Below are 24,070 nucleotides of genomic sequence, written 5' to 3' on the forward strand. Positions count from 1 at the left end.
TCTGTTACGGAGCATATTTGCTGATTTAAAGGCATCCTGATGAATGTTTGCATTTCTAAACCTCATATGAATTTGAGGCATGGCTAGTGGGATGTCAGATCAACGAAATTTTTAGCTTATGTTGGTAGCTGACAAGACCCAAAATTCTATCTGCATATTTCAGGACTAATGAGAAGTTATGTGAGCGTTTTCTTTCAGACAGCTCTCTGAAAAGTCCATGAATACATAAAGCTTTACACAGCATAAAAAATAAAAAAAAAAGTAGTGCTGGATAAAAATTGAGATGGCATCCTATTTTGGAGGCAATACAGGAGATAATAAATAAAATGAAAAGGTTAATTCAAAATGGGGAAGCAGATGTAGCATATGTGAAGGAAAGCTGGGAAACAGTAGAAATAGCATTGCACAGGTTAGATGTTTACTCCAGAAGGAGGAAAAGTAATGTGCTTTTTGCTTCATTTATGTATTCTTCATATGCCACAAAATAATGTAGTCATGTCTGCTTTCTTTTGAGGTTTTGAGGTATTAAGTCATGACAGCAGTTGTGGCTTGCTTGAGAATCTTGCTGAGAATCTATCTGTTGTGTGGTTTACTTCTGTCTGATTAACCCCAGGACAGCCCATTGCAGCATAATCTTTTGGGTCTATTTTGGTGATATATTTGCAGTTTCTCACTTTGGTGAGAGATTACAGTATTGCAGTGTTTTAGGGGTCTGTTTGATGTTGTAAAGCCTGAAAAAAATGACAGAGGTGTATCAAACATGGTCATACAGGGAACTCTTCACACGTACATACCTAGTCTGGGGAAGCTGCGACTGTATGTCTGATGTACGTTCTAGTCCAGTTTCCAGCTCTGAGACACACAATAAAAGTGCCTGTTTTCATCTCCTGTGTAGCTTTGTGAGTACTCTCTTACTTTCTGACTCCAAAGTGATTGTTTCAGGAGGTCTGATCCAGAGAGATCTGTCTTATTTCCTCTACTCTGGCCTTTTTATGTGTCAAAGAAAGAAGCTGATCAACACTGTGCACTTGAGTATGTGTGTTTGTAGAGAGAGGAGGAACAACTCCTTCTGATTACTTAAATGTCACTTACGCTTTTGAAATTGCTAGGACTCAAAAAAGTTTTGGACTGGCCACCTTCACAAGGACGAACTTCGTCCGCAGAGATCTCTAGCAGTTCAGGAGTTAAATGCTGTTCTTTCCCAGAGAGCAGAATTTCCTCCTCCCTCATGTCTAATTGAAGGGTACATATCTATGATCTACTTTGAACAGATTTTGCATTTGCTGCACCCAATGTAATATGTCAGATTAAAGCCTAATTGATATTAATTGTCAGTTTGACAGGTATTTACGTAATACACCTGTGATTTGTCCATGCTGCAACATCAAAGAACAATGTAGTCCATTGTCAATCTTGTATTTTTTTTCCCTCTGGAAGACCAATTCCTTGTTCAAGAGTAAATATGAAGTATCTTTCAGGAGGTTTGCGTTGGCACGTTTCCTGCCCAATTGTGATCTGACTAACAGTAGAACCAACCTATGCTGATTTTGTAATGGCAATTCCAAAATTATCAGGAATCACTTTGAAGCACGTGTTTTCTGACATTCTCCTGCTATGAAATGGTCCTTTTACATTTTGTAGCATGTGGGATCTGACTCACCTTTGCATTATGCTCTTCAGTTTTATCTTGATGTAACCCCCATTGACTTAATTACACTGGTGTAAAGATGGAATGGAGAAACAGTGAATCAAGCCCACTAACAAGTCCATCATGAAAATATGGGAGTTGTCCTTTTGTCTTCAAGGAGGTTTCTCAGGCGGACTACTCAACAGAATGGGGTGACTCCACTCGATAGAGTCAGATATTCTTCGCTATTTTTAGCAACTTGCAAGAAGACTGAGGTGTATTCATTGAACCATACCTCAGTGCAAAAAGCAGATATGCATCAGAAGCCTGTAACTAGAAATGGGAAATTACAAAGTAGGAACTTGATGTCGTTGATAAGGAAGGGCATGGTGCTTCAATCAAAGACAGTATTGAATATAATTCTGACATTATATTTATTTTTGGCCAGCGTGCAGCATATGCAGTGTACAGTTACTTATAGAAAAGATGAGGAGAAAAGTAAGTATGAATGGTAACTTAGGGGCAAACTAAAATACAAGGGGGGAAATGCAAAAATAAATATATTTTAACCATCTAAGTGCTAGGAGAAACTACAGTCCCTACACTGCAGGAGACACAAGATCTTGAGGCTTCAGAAAGATCTGGGATCATGACGTTCTTGAAGGAGGGGCTGCAACATGAATTCAGTAGGAGAGTGCAGCAGAGAGCAGAGAGCACGATTTGCCCTTACCAGCCGTGGGATCTCTGAGGGGTGTTTGGAGGCCTGAGTTTTCTCTGAGACGTGTAACATGATTCTCCGCACCCCAAGTTATGTCTGGCAGGCAGAATTTAACCTTTAACTGGCATGATTTCAGTTATATCAACAAAAGATCTCGGTCCTCTGCCGCAAACAAACAACTCTAAATTAACTGGTCTGAATAATTGAACAGGGGTTTGTTTGTTTGTTTATTTCAATTACTGTTTGTGGTAGCAGTGGGTGGAAATGAAATCTTGCCACTGCTTTCTGCCTTCTATCAGATTTGAAGCTTTGTTCCTCTCTGAACCTTTGTATTGCATGCCATTTTTCATCATATTTATCCATTACTTCTTTAATATCCCTTTATTTTTTATTCCTGAGGATCTAGTGTGTCACACTAGGTACTGTAGTACTCTTGATCGAAGAACACGGTCGGCCTTTTCAAATCTTCTCTGAGAGCATTCTTTTTTCCCTAGTCTTTCCCTTATTAGTTAATTCTTTTTCTTATGTTTTTGAGACTTTTATATTCCTCTGAATTATTTTTTGCAGGCAATGTCTTCTCCAGTCTTCATCATATTCCAGTATCCTGACCTCTGTAACATTGGCATGTCAGATGTGCCAGTTTTGGTTGTTCTCAAGACGTCCTTTGTTTAGATGTCCTCTGGTTCTCAAAGTGCTACGTTTACATGTACTATTGTGACTACAACTATCTTTTATTTCAAATGCCATTGTCACAATGCATAAATTATTATATTAAATGTCATGTCTTCTTCAGTTTATCTTGCCACACAACTCTTCTGGGGTTTACTGTTTACTCCCATGGCACCAGCATCGGGTATTTGTTCTTTTCCTCTGGCCTCTCACTTTTCATAAGCCAGTGACTTCTTTGCTTTATATTTTTAATTCCTGCATTATTTCCCTGAGCACCCCAGCCTGCTAGATTGCCCTCCGCTCCCTGCTCCTGTGCATGTTTTACCCTGCAAGGTCAATATGCTGTTCCCAGTTCTGCTTGTTGTTGCACTGATAGAGATGTAGTCCTTCCGCCTTCTTCCTCATTCCTAAATAATAAATGCAGCCCTAGTTTACATCAGTAACAACTGAGCTTTGAGCCTCTGTTCCACTTTCCATTCTTAATTTGGTTTCTGTGACCTGGTATTTGTCCCATGCTCAGCCACCACCTCGCGGCTCTGGAGCTGAGCAGCAGGTCATGGTCCAGCTCGTCTCTCAGGAGTTTTCCCAGTGTTCAGTATTGCTGCTGGGGTTTTATTTTGAATGTTGTCTCACTGGTTCAACGTAGGAGTTTTCAAGAGCTGGAAGTGTTCCTGCAGCCACCCAAAGCCATGAAGGAGTCAGGAAGCCAGGCCAGCTGTCTGTAAAACACCTGCCCAGCTGATGCCCATGGTACAGAGGTGCTTCCCGACCCTGCCTCATCCAAGGCTGTTGCTGTATATTTAACTATGAGGGCTGCATGTGTGTGTCTGTCTGAGAAGGCAAAACCAGGCTGTTAAAGACTGTTTCATCGACTCTTGTTGGCTCAAAGTGTGAATAAGCCTTGTTTAAGATGGGTGTCCAGGCTGTTTACATTGGTTTTTGAACTACGGCCAAATTAAATTTCTGAGGAGGTTGCTATTGCTTTCTAAAGATGTAACCCCCCTATCTTTGTTCATCAGCTCAAAGGTATTTATTAATGATTGTCTATGTTTGTCAGAAGAACAACAAGTAAAATAGGAGCCTTTTATTTTACACAGTCTTGGTAAACATGTGTATTAAAATACAACATCCTTTTATTTGAACAATATTCATAAGAGGGAATATTAATTATTATTAATGTTAGAATATTACTGTTTTGCTTTATGCCTTAGGAGATGACAGTCTCTGCGGCAACATTAATTCCTACGTAGCTTGGCTGTGTAGGCAGAAAGCAAATAATCTCCTAGCAGACTATTCAGCATTAGCATACAGTCTTCCATCTCGTACTGTACTTTCAAAGCGATTCTCATCCACTGTACTGCAACCTTGCACTAACCTTATGTTAACAAATTTATAACTTGGAAATTATTCTGCTGACATCAATGGTGTCACACCGTGCAAAACCTGTTTAAAATTAGATCCAAGGTATTTCTTTTTTTAAATTTTAAAATGTGTTCTAAATAATGTTCACATGCTCCAGTAATTGATGGTTTGGGATTACTTTTCTTTTTCTAGTTAAACAATGAAGGTTTTTTAAAGGTTTTTAGTCTGTTTTTCCCTCTTCTCTTCTTTTTATACTTAAGATTGCTCCCTTAGGCAAAATCACTGATTTCCTATCTTCCCTTTGCAATCCAGCTATATTATGAACCGACAAACTGACTTGTCTGCCAGTTCATTCTTGAACACGGTTTCTTTTTAGTGCAAGCAGAGCATGCAGGAATCTCCTCCTTTATGAAACAGAAACTGCCTGTCTGTCTATCTGTCTGTGTACACACAGTATTATACACTAGAAAAACAGAAAGAAAAAAGATAGAAACCACACATGAGTTAAAGGAACATTACTAAGGTACAAAGTCAAATACCTAGAAGCTAGGTAACGCAAGCATTGCAGGATCTTCGCTTGGCCCCCTTCTTTGTATGTCAAAAGAGGGGTTACCTGCTTGTTTTGTCCAGCCAATACCCAGAGCATGTAAGATGTTTGAGGGAGGTTGGACTGTCCAGAAATTTAAGCTATCCATCCCTATCAGGTCTCTGCTGAGCATGTGCAAACTGCCATATTTCAGTTTTTTCAAAGGCACATGTATTCACTAGGCTGGGGTGAACTTTCACCAGGGTGGCAGAACACACATACCTGGCAAAGCTGCCAAATCTCTGCTTTATTTTGAGTCACAGCTGTAAAATACAGGAGGGATAGAGCTTTCTAAACAGACCGCGGGTTTCATCTGGCAGCAGCCAAGGCGTTATGGAGAAATAATGCCCCAGGGGAGACACCCAGGAGCTGGGGAAGGAGAGCAGGGTCCCAGTCTTCCTCTGTTCCACCCAGGCTGGTAAAAAAAGGGGCCAGGGGCCAAGAGGGACATTTCCAACGCATGAGGTGGTAGGATTCAGCTTTTCACCCAGTGTCCTGGGAAGAAGAGAAAAAGGAGGCGCAGGTGGGCACGTGTCCTCCAGGGCTGCTGGGACACTGCCAGGTGGCTTTCGCTAGAGGCTGGATGAGGCCCCGGCAGCCCTGGGACGGGAGAAAGCTGAGCCCACCACCAGGCCGAAACAAGCAAGCACTTTTCCTCTAAGAAGTTTCCTTGGTAATCCACTGAGTGACACGGTGGTTAGTACCGTCCTTATGGGCCTCCTATCAACTGCTGCTGCTTACAAGGAAGCCCGTGTCAGATACTTCAGGTGAGCCGATGCCCTGGAGGCATCTCAGGGGCGTGCGTTTGTTCATTGGGAGGAGAGCCTGATGGAAGTGAGGGAGCTTATCTAAAATTTCCCCAAGCCCCGCAGCGGTGGTGCTGTGACAGCCCGGCAGCTGATTCCAGCCAGCCTTGGGAGCGCGGGAGCCAGGAGGCGGAAGTGGATGGGGGGTCGGGGCGGCAGCGGGGGGCTCAGATAACAACCGCTCGTGGAAATCCAACCTACACGGGTTGTGCGTGTCGCCAGTGTGAAGATACATTTTTAAAAATTGTTTAAGTAGCACCGGAGGCAGCGGTGTGACCTGCAGATGACTTCTCCATTTCGAGCTGCGGAATGCAGAATAAAGGGAGAAAAAAAGAAAAAAGCCATGGAAGAGACACATCTATGATTATTTCAGCTTTTCTGTAGAGAAACTTTCATTCCTTAAAATTAAAAGGGAAATTTCCTTATTTGGCTTATTTTGAGAAAGTTATTTCCAAGTTTGACATGGCATTGATTTCTCCTTATCTGGATTTCAGACCGTTCTGAACATTCAAGTATGCTGAGCTTTTACTGTAAACTCTTCAAGCAGGGTTTTTCTTTTTTGTTGTTTTTGCTGTCATTTTGCAGCTTCCAGAACAATAGACCTTGAGCCTATGATAGCTAGTAATTTGCCTGTTGTTTCAGGTGTTACCAGTAACAACGGTCCTCTCTCTTTAGTTTCTGTATGTTACTTCTGTTTTATCGCTGAAAGAATCACAATTGCACTGGGATTTCTTTTTACAGAGAACTGACTTTATTTTTCACTTATATCTGATAATGGGATGACCAATGTGCTGTCCTGACCGTTTTCCAAAGCTAAACCGAATCTGATGATGCTAAGTTTTAACTCTTAAACTACTGCTCTTATGAGCTCACACTTTTCTTTGCAGTCACGTTTGGTGAAAGATGCCACATGACAGTCTTAAAAGTCACATCTGTATTTTACGCAGTGTGATTATATGTCGTGCCTTCATTGGAAAAAAAAAAGCTTTCTCAGTTTTTATTAACACAGACAAATCAAAACAATCCCAAAGTCAAGGTGGAGGGAGCGTAGCATCATCCTACTCATAAGCCTGTCTCGGTTTTTGAAGTTTTGGGTTTGACAGCTGGCCAAGCTTTTGTATGTGGCCTGCAAATGTCCATTCTGACTTTTGGGGGTTTTCAGGGAAGGTAGCCTGCAATTGTCCCACTCACTGGGGGATCCTGCACAAACGTACCCTCTTTGATTTAGAGAGATTAATTTTATCAAGTCCCAGTGAACCTCCTGAGATAATATCCCCTGAAGAAGGCAGGAAAGTCCCTAAAATAAGAGGATAGTGATGGGTTTGCAACAGTACACATCATAGCAAAATTATTTTTATGAGTAGTAGATGCATGAACGGGGGAAATATTTTTGCCTCCATTCTACTAGGATTGCTGCACCTTGGTCCCTCCATGACATCAACAGCAGAACTGCCTGGAGAAGAAAATAGGAAAGACAGAGTACTTAAATTTTTCCAGTGAAAATACTTTCTCCCCCAAAAGACCACTTTGGTCTTCCCTATTATAAAATGTAAACACTTCCTTATAGTTTGAGTATAACCGCACTTTAAACAGCTGCTGCCTCTCACCTGCACTACAGCTCTATTTCTGCAGTGAATGAAGCCCTCTCTTCAGAGACTGCACATCAGTTGCATTTTTTTAACTGCTTTGGGATCCTTTGGGTTGAAAAGTATTATATAAATTTAAGATATTAAATCGTTAAGAAGAGTAAGAACATTACCAGATGCTGAAGCTCATGTTATAGCCATGATTTTAACAGCAAGTTGGAAGATACCTACATTTCATCTCTGGTGCAGGTGTCACATCGCAAAACCCTTTTCGTGAATTGCACATTGAAAGTCACGAGGATGTTTAGCCCCAGCTAATCCCACTGTACAGCAGTCCAGAGCCTGCCTGATCTTATAGTTAGGAATTATCGTCTAACCTCCCACTACGCTGGCATTTTTGGCAAGCTTGTATCTATCTACTCTTATACCACTGGCCTTCACTTAAATAGTTCTTTCCTTTGGTGACGCTATAACATCTCCCAAATGACTGTATAGTACACATTTACGTCACCTCCCAAGTTTTAGTATGGTTGACTAAACAAACAAAATTCATCCTTGTGTTCTTATAAGATGTTTCTGCACCCCTTGACCATCCCTACAAGTTTTCTCTATGTCTGCTCCAATTCCAGTTTGTTTTCTTTTAACAACACTACCAAGAGTAGTATTTAAATGCTACACGTTATTTGAAATAAAAGACACATCAGTCAGTGTCTCATACGCTAGCAGAAATACTCCCCTGTTTTCGCTGGAAACGCCTCGTACTGTGCAGACTAAGATTGTTTCCCTTCATGGTTGCATCACACTTCTGATTCACAGTCACCTGTGATGAACTGGTACCTCCAGGTTCTTCTTCACACCAGTTATTTCAAAATACAGTGAGCCTTTTGTTTCTACCCTCTAAGTGAATTGTCTCGAGCTTTTTCCTCTTGACTCTGTCAACTCCTTTCCATGATGGCAGCCTTCACGCTGAGCCAGGTGTTTCTTTCTAACCTGAGCCTCCTCTGTCCTGATGTTTCTCAAATTTAAGCCATCACCAACTTTCTTCAGCTTGTTTGTAATATTTTTGAAAGTGCCTGTGGTGACTCTTAAGACTGATAATGACAAGCCCCACCAGTAACTTCATGCCGGCCTAAGACTTCCCCTTCTGCGACCTGTTGCCATCCCCCTTCATATATTTTATTATTGCTCTGCTGTACCTCATCTTCTCCAGCTTAGCTGTTACTCCAGTTATTGGAAGGATAAATTAGTCTATATTGTGCTCTATCATGGCACAGCTACGTCACTCTTAATAGCAAATGTAGGGTGAAGGCTGCTCAGATGCTTCCACATTGTGCTGTAAGCTATGAGATAGAAGTATCTTCTGTAGTAACAGGGCATGGCTAGATAAATCAATGTTACTTTAGAAAGTTTGCAGGAAAGAGTTGATACTTTTTTCTATTTTTTCTCCTCTCTGGATTGAGAGTCAAGATCACTGGTTTTGTCCTATCTCAAATGATCCCAAAAGGAGAAAAACAAAGATGCTTTCTGAAAGGCAAGCAATTTGTACAAGTCTTCTTTTAACATTGGTTTTAGGTTTTGTCATTTAAATGTGTACTTTAGTTTTTTGCATAAAAGGACCCCGCTTTAATTTGAATCCCAAAAGAACTCTGCATCAAGTTCTAGATTACTTTCTTCCTCTATATTATGTAAAATCATGCACCAGATATTTTTTTTGTCCTTACCTGCACTTTCTTCCCGCAGTGGAATACTGGCATTTGTTTAATGTACCTGAAGTCGGATGCTGCTGCTGCTAAGAGTAATCAAGGCAGCAACTCAGCTAAACTAGTTCTTGAAAAAACTTCTCCATAATTATTTAAGTAGCAGTAGTTGTCGGTTGGATTGGGGTTTTATGTTTGTTTGGGGTTTTTTTGTTTGTTTCTTTACATGCATGTTCTTTGTTAGATTTCAAAACAGTAAAACAAGTTAGCAATTTTTGGTTGCCTTTTTACGTGCTTTAGGTTTCAGTGCTCTGAGTCATGTTCTGCATGAATATCCATAAGCATGAAATCATTAATGCGCTTAACGCGCTTCCTCTTTGCACTTCTAGCAGCAGTTCCATGGACTGGTTTGTTACGTTAGTATAACCAACCAACAGCACAAAGCTGCTGTTGTTTTAAAACGAGTGCCAGTCTTGGATATTTCTTTAATTTTTTTCTCGTTTTCTAATTCTGGGTCAAAGGTTCAGTCAAATGAGCAGGAATACTCATCTGCTCAACTTCAAGTGTGTTTTTCCCCATCAGGGCCAGAGTGCTTGCAACCTGGCGAGATAAAGATCCATATTCTGCTGGTTTGCCTCCCATTGTTTTACCAACGTTTCAAGTACCAAACCACTACTTTATCATTCCATGGGAGGCAATACAGCTGACTTAAGCATGATACTTCCATTCTTATGCTTACAGTTATAAGCGTGTCCCCCTTTCTTCAGCCTAGCCAAGCTTTGGTGGCCATATGTTATACCATATGCTGGAGCTTATGTGCAGCTACATAGAAACTTTTGATAGGATTAACTGAATTATCCTCAATGTGAAATAGACCAAGCTTTATTAAAAATAAATCTGAAATGGTGTGGTAAAGATGCTCTGTGTTTTATGGGAGATCTCAGATGAGTGATATATCTGAAAGGGCTTGGAGCTGTGGAGTGCTGGGGGGCAGTTCTTTTTAATTGGTGGTGAATTCAGTTTGGGAGATTTTTTCCTTTGTTTTGCCGTTTAACTCTAAATGTCAGTATTCAGGAACAACTGTGTGAAACAAACACAAATCTGTTGTATTTTTTAAAACTATTTTAGTCCTGTTTCCAACTCCTCTTGTGCTGACATTCTACAAACTGGTTTTCTAAAAGGACTGTCACCATCAATTTTGCTTTTTTAAAGGACTTTAATTCTTTCAGCATGTTCATATGGTTTTATAAAGCCCCAGATACATGGCAAATCCCCTTGGTGTTGTAAGACAAGATTGCTGTTAAAAAATGTTTAGGCTTAGTCAGCTTCTTCTCACTACTGAAGTCATGAGGGACTCTGGGAAATGGTGTTTATACTAAGCTTAAATTGATAGGGCAAGTTTAATGCAATCAGGTCAAAGGTACAACTGCTTAGCTAGTCTCATCAACCACTCGGGTTTCAGCATCAGTTTATAAGAAAAGGCCTGTAATGATAACATCTGGCTGCGAGCGCATGGGCTGCATTCTCCGTGCGGTGATTGAATGTAATTTAATGGTGGGGAGGAGCAAACTGAAGGGCAGCTTCATTCCTGAATTATGATCCCCGACAGATAAGGTACAACTGCCAGACTTTGATCAGCCCTGTTATCAATTCACTTGATGAAGAGCCTTTCTCCAGCATAACCTGGACAGAGATGTCTTCCTCTAAGGAAGGAGTGCAGCCCGTTCCAAGGGCTTGTGGGGGGCTGTCAGGTCCAGGACAAAGTTTCATGGTTTCCTAGTGCATAGGCGTGCGGCTGATTGCTGGTCAGGCATTGCTTTCAGCGGGTGCCGAGTGACCTGGGACAACGCTCGAGGAAATGTGCTAGACAGAATAACGAATTGGGCTGCCCTTCTAACGTGAGAAAGCATAATGTTCAATTATATATTTCCTGTCTCGTACTGTCCAGCTTGGTGTGTGGCAACCTAAATATTCAAGATTACTGCCAGGCAGGCCCCAAAATATACACTTGCTAGGAGAAGGTAGATAGCCAAGACATCCTGAGGGATTTTAATCATAGGCAAGTCTGGTCTGCTGATCTTAATTCAGACCCGAAGAAGGGTTTTTGCATACAGAGTATGTCTGGGTTTGCCAGCCAAATAAGGTTGTCAACAAAAAGGTATTGCCTTCTTTGTACTATACAGAATTTCCTATCTTATCATTTTTATTTCTTTTCTGAGCAAGTTTCTGGATTTTGATCCACTCTGGCTGAAATTTTCCATGTTAAATGTCTGCCCCAAGGTAAAGAATTTGGGAAATTTCAGCCAAAATAATTTCCAATAATCATTACAGAAAAGAAATTAAATGGGTTGTTGTCATTGGACTTCGGTAACAGCCTGTTTGAAGTGGGAACTTGAAATGTGGCGATACTGTCGCTTGTGTGTCATTGACATCCTTTTTTGTTTCCTGTGAAAATCACTGCACGTTATGACATTTAGAAAGAAATCACAGTTTACACACACTTAGCAAAAAGTCTTCAATTTTTACAGGTAAAATGGCAGAATATTTAATTCATATTCAACGTATTCAGACTTCTGATGGTGCTAAATGTGATGTGTTATTTCTGGGGATCATCAAGCATGCTCCCACCACCCTGCCGATACCGTCATTTTGAACTGAATGAATCTGTGCCAACACATGGCATTCTCTGTCGTTAGAGGAGCCACTTGGTACAGAGCTCTATTCCCAAGTATATTGCTTACATTGAGACAGCACACGCCTCAAAGCCCAGCAGGTTAGCGATTATCTAACCTAACTGTTTTCAGCAAAGGTCCCATGAAATATTCTTTGGCTGCAAACAAAACAGGGAAGCAGGTTCTCAGTTGCATCTGTCACTCAAAAAAGGAGTATGCTCTCCTTTGTCTCAAAAAGCATGTGTGGGTGGGCTGTCTGTGAGAGACAACATTAAGAAGATTCATAACAGCCAATGTGGGATCCAAATGTTGAATATACCCAGCCACATTTCAGCCTACAAGTCCTTGTGATCACATATGGCGCAAGCTTTACTCTGGATGGGGGCAAGAATTTTTTCCATTTTCTCTGCACATGCATGTGAACTGCTTCCACGTTTGTGTAAGGATGTTCTTTATGATGTGTTTACATTAGGTTTGCTGATATTCAGTGTGTATTCAGTGGGGATGCCTTTCATTCATGTCAAAAGAAAATAGGATAATTCTTGCCAGTCAGCAGATCTCTGTGTTTTTCAGAGATTCATTAAGTAAGAAACTTCAAGATACAGGTTAGGTTGATAAGGTTTGCCACTCCTTTTGAGGAACCAAAGCCCAGGAAGACTGGACAACTTGCCCACAGATCAATGGTAGGACAGACCATGGGATCTGACTCCAAACCTTGCTCTCTGATCCTGAGGTACCACAGTCCTGCTCCTGGGCCAAGGCACACCCTGTTGTAAGATCAGCTCTTGTACACGGTAACGGGTAGCATTTTACACTCTTTTGTCTTGATATGTATATTTTACTATCCATAATTATAAATCGGGTAGTAAACCACTTCCTAATGGCACAGAAAACAGCCAGCCAAATCTTGGCTCGCTGTTCTTCCACAGCTTTGAATTTTTTCAGTAGTTTTCAGTGCTCAGCTTAGCGTGCGTGTAATGTGTCTTCTCATACAGATGGGATAAGACCCTACTTAAAGCAGTAACGATTATATACATCATACTTCTAAACGTATAAACTGCTATTGAACATCCTGGAAAAGCTAAAATGCCAACAGTTAAACTAATGAATCATACTTTCTAAGGGAGTGTTTTTATATATAATATTTAAAATCCAACTGTATATGTATAGGGAGGGTGAATATTTACACATCACATGTGTAAGATATAAATGATCCCGATGAACGTGACTGAAGTAAATTATGTTAATGCTCCAGTTAGAACTATTTCTACACTAGTTTCAAAATGTTTTTGTTATACTGTAGATTCAGTGTCAGGAAGATGAAGGAATCTGGGCTTTTAACTGCAACCTCCACACTGCAGTGTGACTCTATGTGGATGTTCAAAATTAAACATTTGGTTTAAGCACTAAACACTAAAGTTTTCTTTTTAGTTCCTAGGCCTGTATAAAAACAGATTGGGAAATGGTTTACAATAATTCCTATTGGAGGCTTCCACACTGACAATGTCAGAAATGACATCACTTTTCTGCTATTTGTTTTTTTATTGCTTTTCAAGAAGTTTTGAAATAGCCAGCATGTAATTTTCTGGGTGATAAGCGATAACCTTTAAAACAGGACTATTCTTCTTTTAAGAGAAGGATGTTTCCATCCCGCCTCCAAGTTAGTTGACATTATCAAGGGAAGACACCATCTGTCCCCAGGTCATGCCAGTCCTGAAAGGTGTAGAAAGATTCATCACTAGGGGGAGTCGTTGTGTTCTTGGTTACCCTTCTCTGTAGTCAGAGCTTGTCATGGATGGTCGTGCAACTGGTCCTACAGTGAATGGTCCCATGCAACTACCTGCAGGAAGGATGGTCTAACCCATACTGTCATCTCCAAGTAAGGAGGCCCTCTTGAGCCTTTCCTTATTTTGTGCTCCAAGTGACTCTTCCCAGGTGAAGAACCAAGCAGAGAAGGCAGCTTTTGTGCTCCCTCTGCCTCCACTGGCGTTAGGCCCCATCTTGAAGGCTTTGCATTTGGGAGATGGAGTAGCTAGCACACGGTTTTGCTATATAAGGGTGATGGGACAAAAACCAGGGTGCGAGGAGAAGTCCCAATGGATAAAAGAGAGTGAAAAAACCCTTCAGAGAAATGGGGAAGGGAAGAAATGGCAAAAGTCTGAAGGTCCCGGTAGGACGAATGGAATAGATGGTAGAAGAAAGGCTTATGAGGGAAAGGGGTAGATAAATGGAGGTGATTTAGAGGGGAATATGGCAAGTGGAAAAGGGGTGTGCAATGAAGGAAACAAAAACAGCCAAGGGAAGATAAGGAGAGATCATGACTTCTTAAAGGGGAGGATATATGAAGATCATAGAGAGGGGAACACGACGTTTTTAATAGAGTATTTGTGGCACTCAAGTAAAAAGTTATTTTAATCAAAAAATCTTCACTGTCCATCAGTGAGACCTAAACTCCCATACTTACGCTGACTTTACATACATAGCCAATTGAGGAATGCAGTAATTGAGGACAAAATGGAGTTTGGAGGACCAGTTTGAATATATGATGGACAAAGCAGACAATAAGAGAAATAACCTTTTTAGGTTTGATGTTGTGTTTACAGCACACTCTGCCTTCCACTGGACAGGATAACCAGTATCCCCAGCTATGGCTAGATATGTAACAAGACGTACAAGAGTAGGTTAATCCAGCTTTATGTTCCCCTCCGTCTGAGTTGGGCATGTTGACTAAGACCGTTCTAACACAGAGTTCTTTCCTCTCCAAAGTGGCACAAGCTGTGCAAGAGGTTCATGGTTGCTCTTTCTCCTTGGGTCAGGTCCCTGCGACATGCCTGTCTGCGGTCTCCAGGCACTTGGAAAGGTATCACTGCTCTAGGATGCTCCTCTCGTTTTCAACTACTTGAGTGCACTGCAGCCTGTACTCTCGGCTAGACTGCTGTAGTGTTTCCATGCATGAAAATTATATGGGAAATATATAAAAAACATGTGGATTTGATACAGGCTTATTCACATTTTTAAATAGAATGTAATTTGCTATTGGCAAATTAATCTCATTTATCCTAGTTTCATTTGTTTAAACCATGTGAGTAGAGTTATTCATGTGCAAAGGAGTTGGCAAATGATGCCAAATCCACGAATACCTCTGGCTGCTGAACATAGCATTTGGAAATGGAGTTATTTGCCATCCTCATTTTGTAGTATGCTAATTTTCATGACAACCCACTGTGATATTAGGGAAACGTATGGCTTTGCCTGGAGAAAAAAGCAAAAAGCTATTATTAACCTGCCAATATCACACAGGGACTACCAGAAAACTGTAGTGAGCGAGACAGATTTGCAGGACTGGACTCTTTTGTCAGTGGTGGAAGTGGTCCCACTAACATGTTGCACAACACATTTAAAATCCAGTTCCAAGCCCTTGCATTCGTCTTTTCATTTTTTTCAGCTTTCAGTTAGGAGAAGTTATTGAGACCGCTCCGGCTCTTTTGTGCATATGTGCGTGTGGCTACAATAAATATATACATCTTAATCATACTTAAAAATTCTAGGTTAGGGGATCCCACGTGCTGCAGATGACACTAAAGTGGCTGCAGCATTTTGATTGATTTCTGTAGGATATCACAGTAGTATTACCTTCATTAGAATGCTGTGGGCTGCCCTGGCGGCTTGCCAGGAGCCCAAGGGCTGCATCATATTTACATGAAATGGAGCATATTGCCACCCTTGGCATTAGCACAAAGGCGTGTCCCCAAGACCGCGCAGGTCCCAACACGCAATGAGCCATCTTAATCCAAGCAGACAGGCCAGGAACTGCGCATTTTCTACAACCGATGTACCTCATTCCGGCTGCACTATTTGTATGCTAAGCGAGCAGTTAAAAAAAACCACAGCAGTGCAGCCAGTATAATTATCTTTTATCTCGCAGGAGTTCAAAAGGAGGGCTTTCCCACTGCCACTCTGTTTTCATAGCCGTCTGCTCCAGAACCATTTCGGCTGTTGGTGTTTTATGTGGAAAATTAAAGGGGGAATGACTGTCAGAGCTTCCTAATGACATCTTGGGGTTATTTTATATGTTAAGTCATTCATATCTTTTACAATTTAAAAGCATGCTGACATCATACACATAATAGTCATACAGGACTGCCTGCATGTTTGCAAATAAATGTTAGAATTCATGGTGGTTTTTTTTTTCTCATGCCAAAGATTATTAAATAATTCAGGCCCCTTTTCTTCAAGCACTTTCTCTGTAAACAGAAATGCCTCTGTCTATATCTGTTAATTGCTAATAGACAAGACAACTGTAAGTTGCAAGCTTTTATTTATTATTTATTTACAAATTACAATTGAAGAATCATAAAAATAATTATTAGGGGAAATTATTTTCTATCAACTGTACTTAGACTTAGTGTGTAAGTATTGCCTGCTTTTCCTGTCACGATGCTGTGGCTTTTTGGCTTGTTGATATTCTACAAAGTAGATGTATTTCACACACTCCGACAGCTTTGTATCACTATAGCATACTTCATTAGCTAATGAAGACTGAAGGCAGGCAATTTATTTTCATTATATATGCAGCTAATGTTCAGTAAACCTGAAAAGTGAAACTGAAATATGCTAAAACATGCTTGTTTCATTTTACTGCTTTGATTAGATCTCTGTACATGACTGTATCCTCATGTGACTCTGGTACAGTGTGTATTTCTTCTTTCACTCACATTAATGTACGTGTAGCCTGCTAAACGGAAGACCTATTGGTTTGTGGGTTGTTTGTTGGGTTTTTTTTTTTAAACCTAACAAGAAACTATATCAATTCAAATCACCCTAAGGACTTCAAAAAGCCAATCTGTACCATGAAGTATCTTTTTACACAATTTTGAATCAGTTCTAGGGAAGGAAGTTGGTGCATCGATTAACCGCTAGAGCTCATGAAATTGCCTATCATGTAAGATCAGTCTACAATATAACTGAAACACCTGGAAGTCCAACAAGCTTTGTATTTGAAATCAAGACAGCGTCCTGACATGTTACAGTCATAGTGTTCAGCTCTGGTTCTGTAGCACACAATGTCAGACATACCTGGTTGCACAAAGGTGACAAAGCAAAATCCACCAGTCCCGTAGGCACTTGACTTTGGACAAAAACGTCAATCTGCATCTCTTTGGAAGCAAGTCATGTCAGCAAAACAAAGCTAGCTCATCACATTCTTAAAAGCCTAATTTAAAAATCACACTTAAACAGACATCCCAGCATTTATTTTTATTAGGTGTACTTATGGTGTTTGATGAAACGTTTATTCCCTGTCCATGACTGGTTGTGTCATGTCTTGCTGTATCAGATAACAGTGCTATTCACAGCGATGGGGGCTTCACGGTCTGTGCCTTTCCAAGTGTTTAGCAGTGGACACCCACGATGAAGCAGCAGTTTACTTCCCAGTTCACGTGCAATATTCCGCTGGCAGAGTAGGTGTTCTCAGTAATGACTTCAGCAAACATAAGGCGCGGCCAGAGTTGATTTGCAGAAGAATGGGGAATGCAATCCTCAGTTGCTAGCAGGTGAAATATGCCTCTCTTAATCAAAGCGACCCACTGCACACCTATTTCAAATCGGACATACAGTTTAAACTTGTGTGTCTGCTGTTTTTGACTACAGTGCCATTCAGAGTGTTTGGCTTTCAACATGGTAAGGTGACTGCAGTTGAAAGGGAAGTATTTCTTTTCCACTTCCCATGAAGCAGTGGTCCCATGGATGTACTTCAGCCTACTAGAAAACAGGCCCTGTTTATCTGAAACAACTCAAGATAAAAGACAGCCAGTTGGCATCATAAGTCACATCTTTTCAAGCACAATATGTTTCAAAGAGAATAGGCCAAATTCCTTCCCAGCATAGCTCCATAGAAACCCTTTGGTGTGATTCGGCAGGTAGCCAAATATAAACACTGTAATAGAAAAGATTCATTTGGAATCAAACATGGAAAACTTTTGAGTTAGGATGATATCTGAAAATATTTGCTCAGTGGAATCAAGACATTTGAAATACTTGGCTACATTCACCTTAGTTCTAGTGTAAACTTCATGGTGGACCAGAGCCACAGAAACCCACAGAACCACGCTCAAGTTTGAGTGATGCAATGGCAGGAGACACCCTAGGGTGTTACCACACTTTGAGAGGTGACTTCAAGGCCAGCAACACTCCCTGCATGCAACACTGTCTTGCAGTATTGTCTCACACCATTGTTCTCTGTTGCTTAAATATTTGGAGAGGTCCGTCATGCTTTGTCATGGCACTTCAGCTTTTTGAAGAGTATGGAAGATCTCTAGAGCTGAGCGGAATAGTTCAGCACTTGATGGTGACTTGAAAATTCTTCACCCACGGACGTACCAAATGCCTCCACATTTTTAGTAAATTATTCAGTAGTACCCCCCAAAATGTACGATTTGTTCATTACTGCTTCAGACTGCATTTTAGGAAGAACAAGACTGAACTCATGGAAACAGATACTAATTCTTAGAGCAATATAAACCACTAGGAGTTCTGTTAAAGGCAGAACTGCCAAAAATCAAGATTATGTCTCTATGGTTCTTGGCATAGGGGAAGCTTCTCAAGTTTGGTTCCCATTAGTTATTTAGCACTTTTAGTATTTTTGTTGCTTCTGTTGCTTCATTCAACTAATTGCCAGGATCTTCCAGAATTTTATTCCCTGGAGACAAATGCTATATTATTTTTTCCAAGCACTGTTAAATCAGCAGGAGTTACTCGTATGCAATGTTATAATAGCAGTTGAAGTAATATGATATTATGTGTTTATGCCTCAGTTAAAAATATGTCAGTGGCCAAGCTATGTCAAAATGATACTGCGATTCTTCAGTTGCCAGTGAAAAAGTAATCATATGCTCCAATTTGTTTGAGCATTGCTCCCCCCACACACACTCACCCACTCACAGGTCCTACTTATTAAATGCTGCCTTCTTTTTGGCTGTCAGCAATGATAAGTAGAAACTCCTCCTCACGTTAGTGCCCATTTTAAACACTTACTTGGCATAAGTATTTCCCATCTCCGCAGGCATTTGTAAACACTCCCCATCATAATGCACAAGGACAGCAGCAATCTCTGTGATAGCCGAAGCATGCCGTCAGGTCCCAGGCCTTAATAAAAGCGTAGCGAGTTGTAAAAACGTGGACTGACCTTTCAGCATCAGGAATAAGAGCAAGCAAGCTATGAGACAGAGTATCAACCATATGTTTGTTACCTTTGACTTGAGGCTGCTTCACAGAGATGCATCGAGTGTCTTACTCAGCTCTTCACTGCTGTGCCAACATCTGTGCTAAAATTTAAACTTCCGTTATATAAAATTTTAACAGAAAACAGCATTCTCTTAAAGCAGGGCTGAAATCTCTAAGATCTGGCATAGGAATGGACTTTTCTCTAAGGTTCAGAGCAACCCCTGAGTCATGCGGCAGATGGATCCAGTTAGCCTCAATTGAAATGTGAGGAGGACATTGGACTGGTTTGGCAGAGAGATATTGCCGCAGGGGTGGGAAAAGGACCTTCAAGGAGAAAGCGTAGTAGTAAACCCCGGTGCAGAATCTCATGACACCGAAATGTATGTCTTGTTATTGAAATTAACTATCATGAGAGATTTTGAATGTCGTACTAAGAGAAAAGTGCAGGACCCCTCCCCAGCTGTGAGTAATATCAGGTAATAGCCTGATTGAAAAAAAAAATATATAAATTTCTTTCAATTTGCTTGGGGTTCATCAGAGAGTACCCAAACTTTTATTGTATCAACAACTAATGACATAAGCAGATAAATGAAGGCTAGCTCCTTAAAAGCATTTTAGAACAACCATTAAATCCCAGTTTGATTCCCTGTCAAAAGGAATTTCTGCTTATAAAATACAGGAGCTTCCGTCTTCCTACATGTGAAGTCACCTCTTTACATACTGTAGAGAACTACTGGAATACAAAAATTAATAACTATTGAAGAAAAAGAAAGGTGGATAATTTTTTCTTCTTTCTGATAGCTGGTGCTTGCAGTAACAGAAGCATCTAAAAGCACGTGCTTCCAATGTATTTCTTGATTTTGTAAATATAGGCATGTTTTGCAGAGGTTAACTTTACAATGAAACATGAATATTTAAATAGACATACTTTTTAACTTAAAATAGCAATGCCTCATCTGCAGGATGAAATAATAGTCCTATTAGATAACATGAAAGATTGTAGAAATGCAGTAGCAACACTTGCATGCATCTTGCTTGCTTTCTGTGGATACAGGTAAGATATTCATTGCTTTTTTTAAACTCCCAGTTTCTAGTTACACCCCTGAATTTAAATACTGTAATTGTAATCAAAAAAGGGGGAAGGAAGACATATTGCTTGCTGTCTCTTTTCCATTCTGCAATTCAAGCCCTACTTCTTCCCTCCAGTGTGTTTGTTTCCATCCAATAAGTAGCATGATCTATGGCTTGATGGGGCATTGTTTGTGCACAACCAGGCAGGTGTTAAAGGTCCTTTCACCATCTTAATGACACATAAGCATCTCTAGAACCTTCAGTGAGAACACCTACCTCGCAATAGAGAGACATCCCATTTCTTTTGTAAGTGCAGTCCCTATTCCTGCCCATTTTGTCCCTACGGATCCAGAGCACGGCACTCTTCTCCATTGTTTAATCTTTGTTTCTCTTCCTCCATGCTGTTCCCCAATACCTGTAGGGTAAGATACCAAGGAAAAAGATGGGCTCAGTCATTTCTGTTTCTAGCTACTCAGCACGAGTAGCTTGGTGATTTAGCAGACACATAGGCACAGTTGCCTTTGGGGACTGATGTCTGCCGCTTAAAGCCCCCTTAGGAGCTGGCTGTATCCCTACTGGAACTATTGCAAAAGAAAAAAGCATTTGTGTAACCGAGCCAGACACAGTGGGAGTTTGGTGCTCAGTCCAGGGTGTATGAGTTCAGTCATGGGGGGACAGCCTGGAATCCCCATCAGTTGGGGCAGAAATAAGATTATGGATCCAGGTTAAACAGTACTCTGCTGCCACTTGGACGAAAGGTGAGATCTGAGGTGAAGGGCTGGTCAGACCACCATAAGTGCAGTGGAGGAGGCCTGGACTGTATGATGAGAGACTTTAAATGTCTGTACTCATGGTGCACTAAGAAGGCGGGAGATTGATAAAGTCTGTTGAATTTGAGCTGGCAAAAGATATTCCTTTACAACTCCCCTACCCCAGGCTGGTGCACTCATAATTTTCTGAAACAATTGTTGTTTACACTGAAGTTTTCCACGCTCGGTCTTTCTCCAAAGGCAAAATTCATTGTCAGGTTTTAGCAGAAACCCTGCTGCTGCTGCTTGGGTGGGCACACGTAGGGAAGAAGGATCTTTCTAAAACATCTGAATTTTATCATGCAGTCAGAAAAAAAAATGGCTGAAGTCTGGTACTTGGAATGAATGAAACTGTTCACTAATACCAAGCACGGCTGAGCTTTTGCAGGGCAATCTGAAGTATATGTTGCTTTACCCCATTTGGTTAAGGTCAAGAATGAAGTGACTCAATGTCCTGGCGGGTTACAGAAATGCTGCTCCTCCATGCAGAACTGATTTGAATATTGAGCTATGGTTCAGTGTTGTTGATTTCGACATGTGATGGATCAACCCCACAATTTAAGAGCAACCTCAATTGTCCAGAGAACTTGCAAGCCCTCCTGGCAGAGTTGTGCAAGAGCAGAGGGTTAGTTTGTTTTGTTTTGTTTAGTTTAATGGGGTTGTGACCTTGCCAAGCAAAGAGGCAGACTGCACATCAGTAAGGACAACTTTTTTCCAATTTTAGTGCTCTGCTGAGATCACAACAATCTTGAAGAGCAAATCTTTAAGTCTTTTTAAAAATTGCTTTTGGTAATGTGTCTCTTTGGGGCGTTGAATTACAGCAAAGCTCACATTTCCACTACATACTCTTAGGTAAATCAGGAATTTTACTTGAGGCTTGCTCTGCAACCTTGGCAAAGTAGTTTCACCTTTTTGTCTACCTCTAAGAGGACAACAATTAGAAATGACCTGACAACAAATACTATGTGAAGATAAGAATTTACTGTTATTATGGTAGAATTATGGCACTATGTGAGTTAGTACAAATACCTGTTTTAGTAGTCTCATTACTATTATTGAATTAGTAGTTGTGGAAAAGATTTGTAATGTAAGAGGAAATAGAAGACTGAAAGGCATAGTTTGTTTGACTGTAAAGGAAGAGAAAGGTGTTAGACAATTAAGAATCCTCTTTATGGTCCAGTCCAAGAAAAATATTCAATAAAGTTATATTGGTGGTAATATAGCAGTCTTCCTGGTAGCAAAATTGGAGGTAATTCTGCTATCATTTCTTATTATCCTTATTATCTACTACAGCATAAGTAGCAATCCAGAAGTACCCTGAGTCAGTTTGTACCCAAAGCGAACATCAGCATCCTTCTTGAAAGCATTCCAGATGTAACCAGGGTCATAAAACAAAACAGAAAGTTGACGGTTTTATTGTGATGCACATTACAATCAAGTAGTTATCTGATGGATCATCTGCTTTTTATGATCCATGATGAGAAATATAGCTGTCATATGAGGAACAGATTTCTCATCATAAAACTTACCTCTGTAATTTCAGCACCTGAATAAGTGCTGCCTCAGGTGCTGATTGTGCTAGTAAACACAGAAGAGTGATTTCCCCATCTGGTTCTCCTCCTTCCATTTAAATGCACAGTTTGGCAACAAGCGTGCTTCTGCAGTTCCCTTTCCTTCAGCAGCTGCTGCTATTAAAGATCTCAAATAAGGAGGTTCCTGTTGGATAGCTGGTGATGCAGCAGTTCACCTGGGGAAAGAAAAGCCTTTGCAAGGTATATAGGGCAGTGTTTCTGCAGCTCCCTAGTGAAGCAGTCTCTCGTGGGGACGTTAACTCTCTGGTGGAGCAAATTGCTTCAAGTCACTGCTGCCATCGCAAGGGGCTAAATTCATGCGAGTCATTTAGCTCAGGTTTCCAGTGTAATTAGCGAGAGAAAATCTCCTAGTTTATGTAGATTTTGTATCTCTGCACTACTTAGGCTCTTAACTTGGCATCTGGGTTAGGTGTCTAAAATCACAGCTTTCAAACCCCTCGTGCCATATTTACGTACAGCGTTTGCTTGATGGGAGAAAACAAGATACACACTGAGGGCATAGATCAAAACATTAGGTCCCCAGAAAGCTGCAATGGTTTCACCGCTATGCGTAAGACCTCTGGTATAAATTGTGAGGAAACCTCTTCGTCTAACGTGATGACTGAACCACAGGAACAAATTTTCCTCTCGGATTTGTGTTGCGGACCCCCTATGTTAGGGAGAGGTTATATGTTTCAGCGTGCTGACAGACACTATTACATGCTGTGCTTTATTCACCCCTGTTCCGCTGGCCTCCAATAGCCCTGTGCGCCTCTGAATCCCTCTGCCTTTGGCACTTCTGCTGGTGAGACTCCCAGCTGGGGGTGTGGTTTAGCTAAAATGGGTGCTTTTCACCAAAAGAATAAATTATTCCTATACTACTGTCTGAAAAGGGTGGATCTGGAGCCAATTTAGTGAGCATAAGTTACAATTGACTTTGGAAGTAATAACTTATGCTTTGAGCTTCTTTAGATGTATAGCCAAGGAGCTGTCTGACTGCATGTGTTTTTACACATCTTTCAGCTAAATTAGAAATCCAAGTGCAAAACTTAATGTGAGGGATATCTTGGAGATTTGTGACCTACCCAGAAAGACTTTGGGTCCATAAACCAGTCAGAGGGTCTCCTGGTTCGTATACCTTCTCTTTTTTCTTTTTTTTTTTTTTTTTTTGCCAAATATGGCACATCAGTAAATAGTAAATGGAGTTTGTTATATCTTAATTAATGAATCTGAGTATAATTTGCCCCAGTCCTGGCAAGCAAACACTCCTGGAAAGCTGATTAGCGGGGGGAGCCCTCTCCAGGGATGTGACCAAAGATTGAAGTATATATATTTATACATGTGAAAGGCAGAAAAGCCTTAAGGAAGCAGAAGACGGGGATTGCACTGAGCTGGGGAATAGGAAGTCAAGGGATGGAGCCTTTAAGGAGATGGGGAGGAAGGTAATGGTGAAAAAGGAAAAAAGTGTAGTAGAAAAACATCAAAAGGAAGATAAAAAGAATCATGAATTGGAGATGTTAAGAATGTACGAGGACACTTGGTCCAAGGAGGAACTAAGCTGGGTACACATCCTATGTTATCTGTTGATGCAGAGAAAAAAGAGCTTAAACTAAACCCTAGAGTCAAAGAGAGAATCTGCTGTTGAGTTTAGTGGTCTTTACATCAAGCTAGTGGA

The 24,070-nt window shown here is 40.8% G+C and overlaps 2 protein-coding genes across 2 annotated transcripts in view; one reads left to right on the forward strand and one right to left on the reverse strand.

Moving 5' to 3' along the window:
* The window catches only part of GMDS (GDP-mannose 4,6-dehydratase), a 427,577-nt gene that overhangs the window by 386,006 nt on the left and 17,501 nt on the right, over positions 1–24,070 (forward strand). The window lies entirely within an intron of this gene.
* FOXC1 (forkhead box C1) overlaps positions 18,771–24,070 on the reverse strand; it is a 36,242-nt gene continuing 30,942 nt past the window's right edge. Inside the window, exons 2-5 of the mRNA XM_054190296.1 lie at positions 22,354–22,571; positions 20,292–20,430; positions 18,971–19,045; positions 18,771–18,866 (exon numbers count right to left, since the gene is read on the reverse strand). The gene's annotated coding sequence lies outside the window, so the exon portion shown is untranslated. The remainder of the gene's footprint in view (positions 18,867–18,970; positions 19,046–20,291; positions 20,431–22,353; positions 22,572–24,070) is intronic.

The sequence above is a fragment of the Rissa tridactyla genome, chromosome 2 (assembly GCF_028500815.1).
Source record: "Rissa tridactyla isolate bRisTri1 chromosome 2, bRisTri1.patW.cur.20221130, whole genome shotgun sequence".
NCBI lineage: Eukaryota > Metazoa > Chordata > Aves > Charadriiformes > Laridae > Rissa > Rissa tridactyla.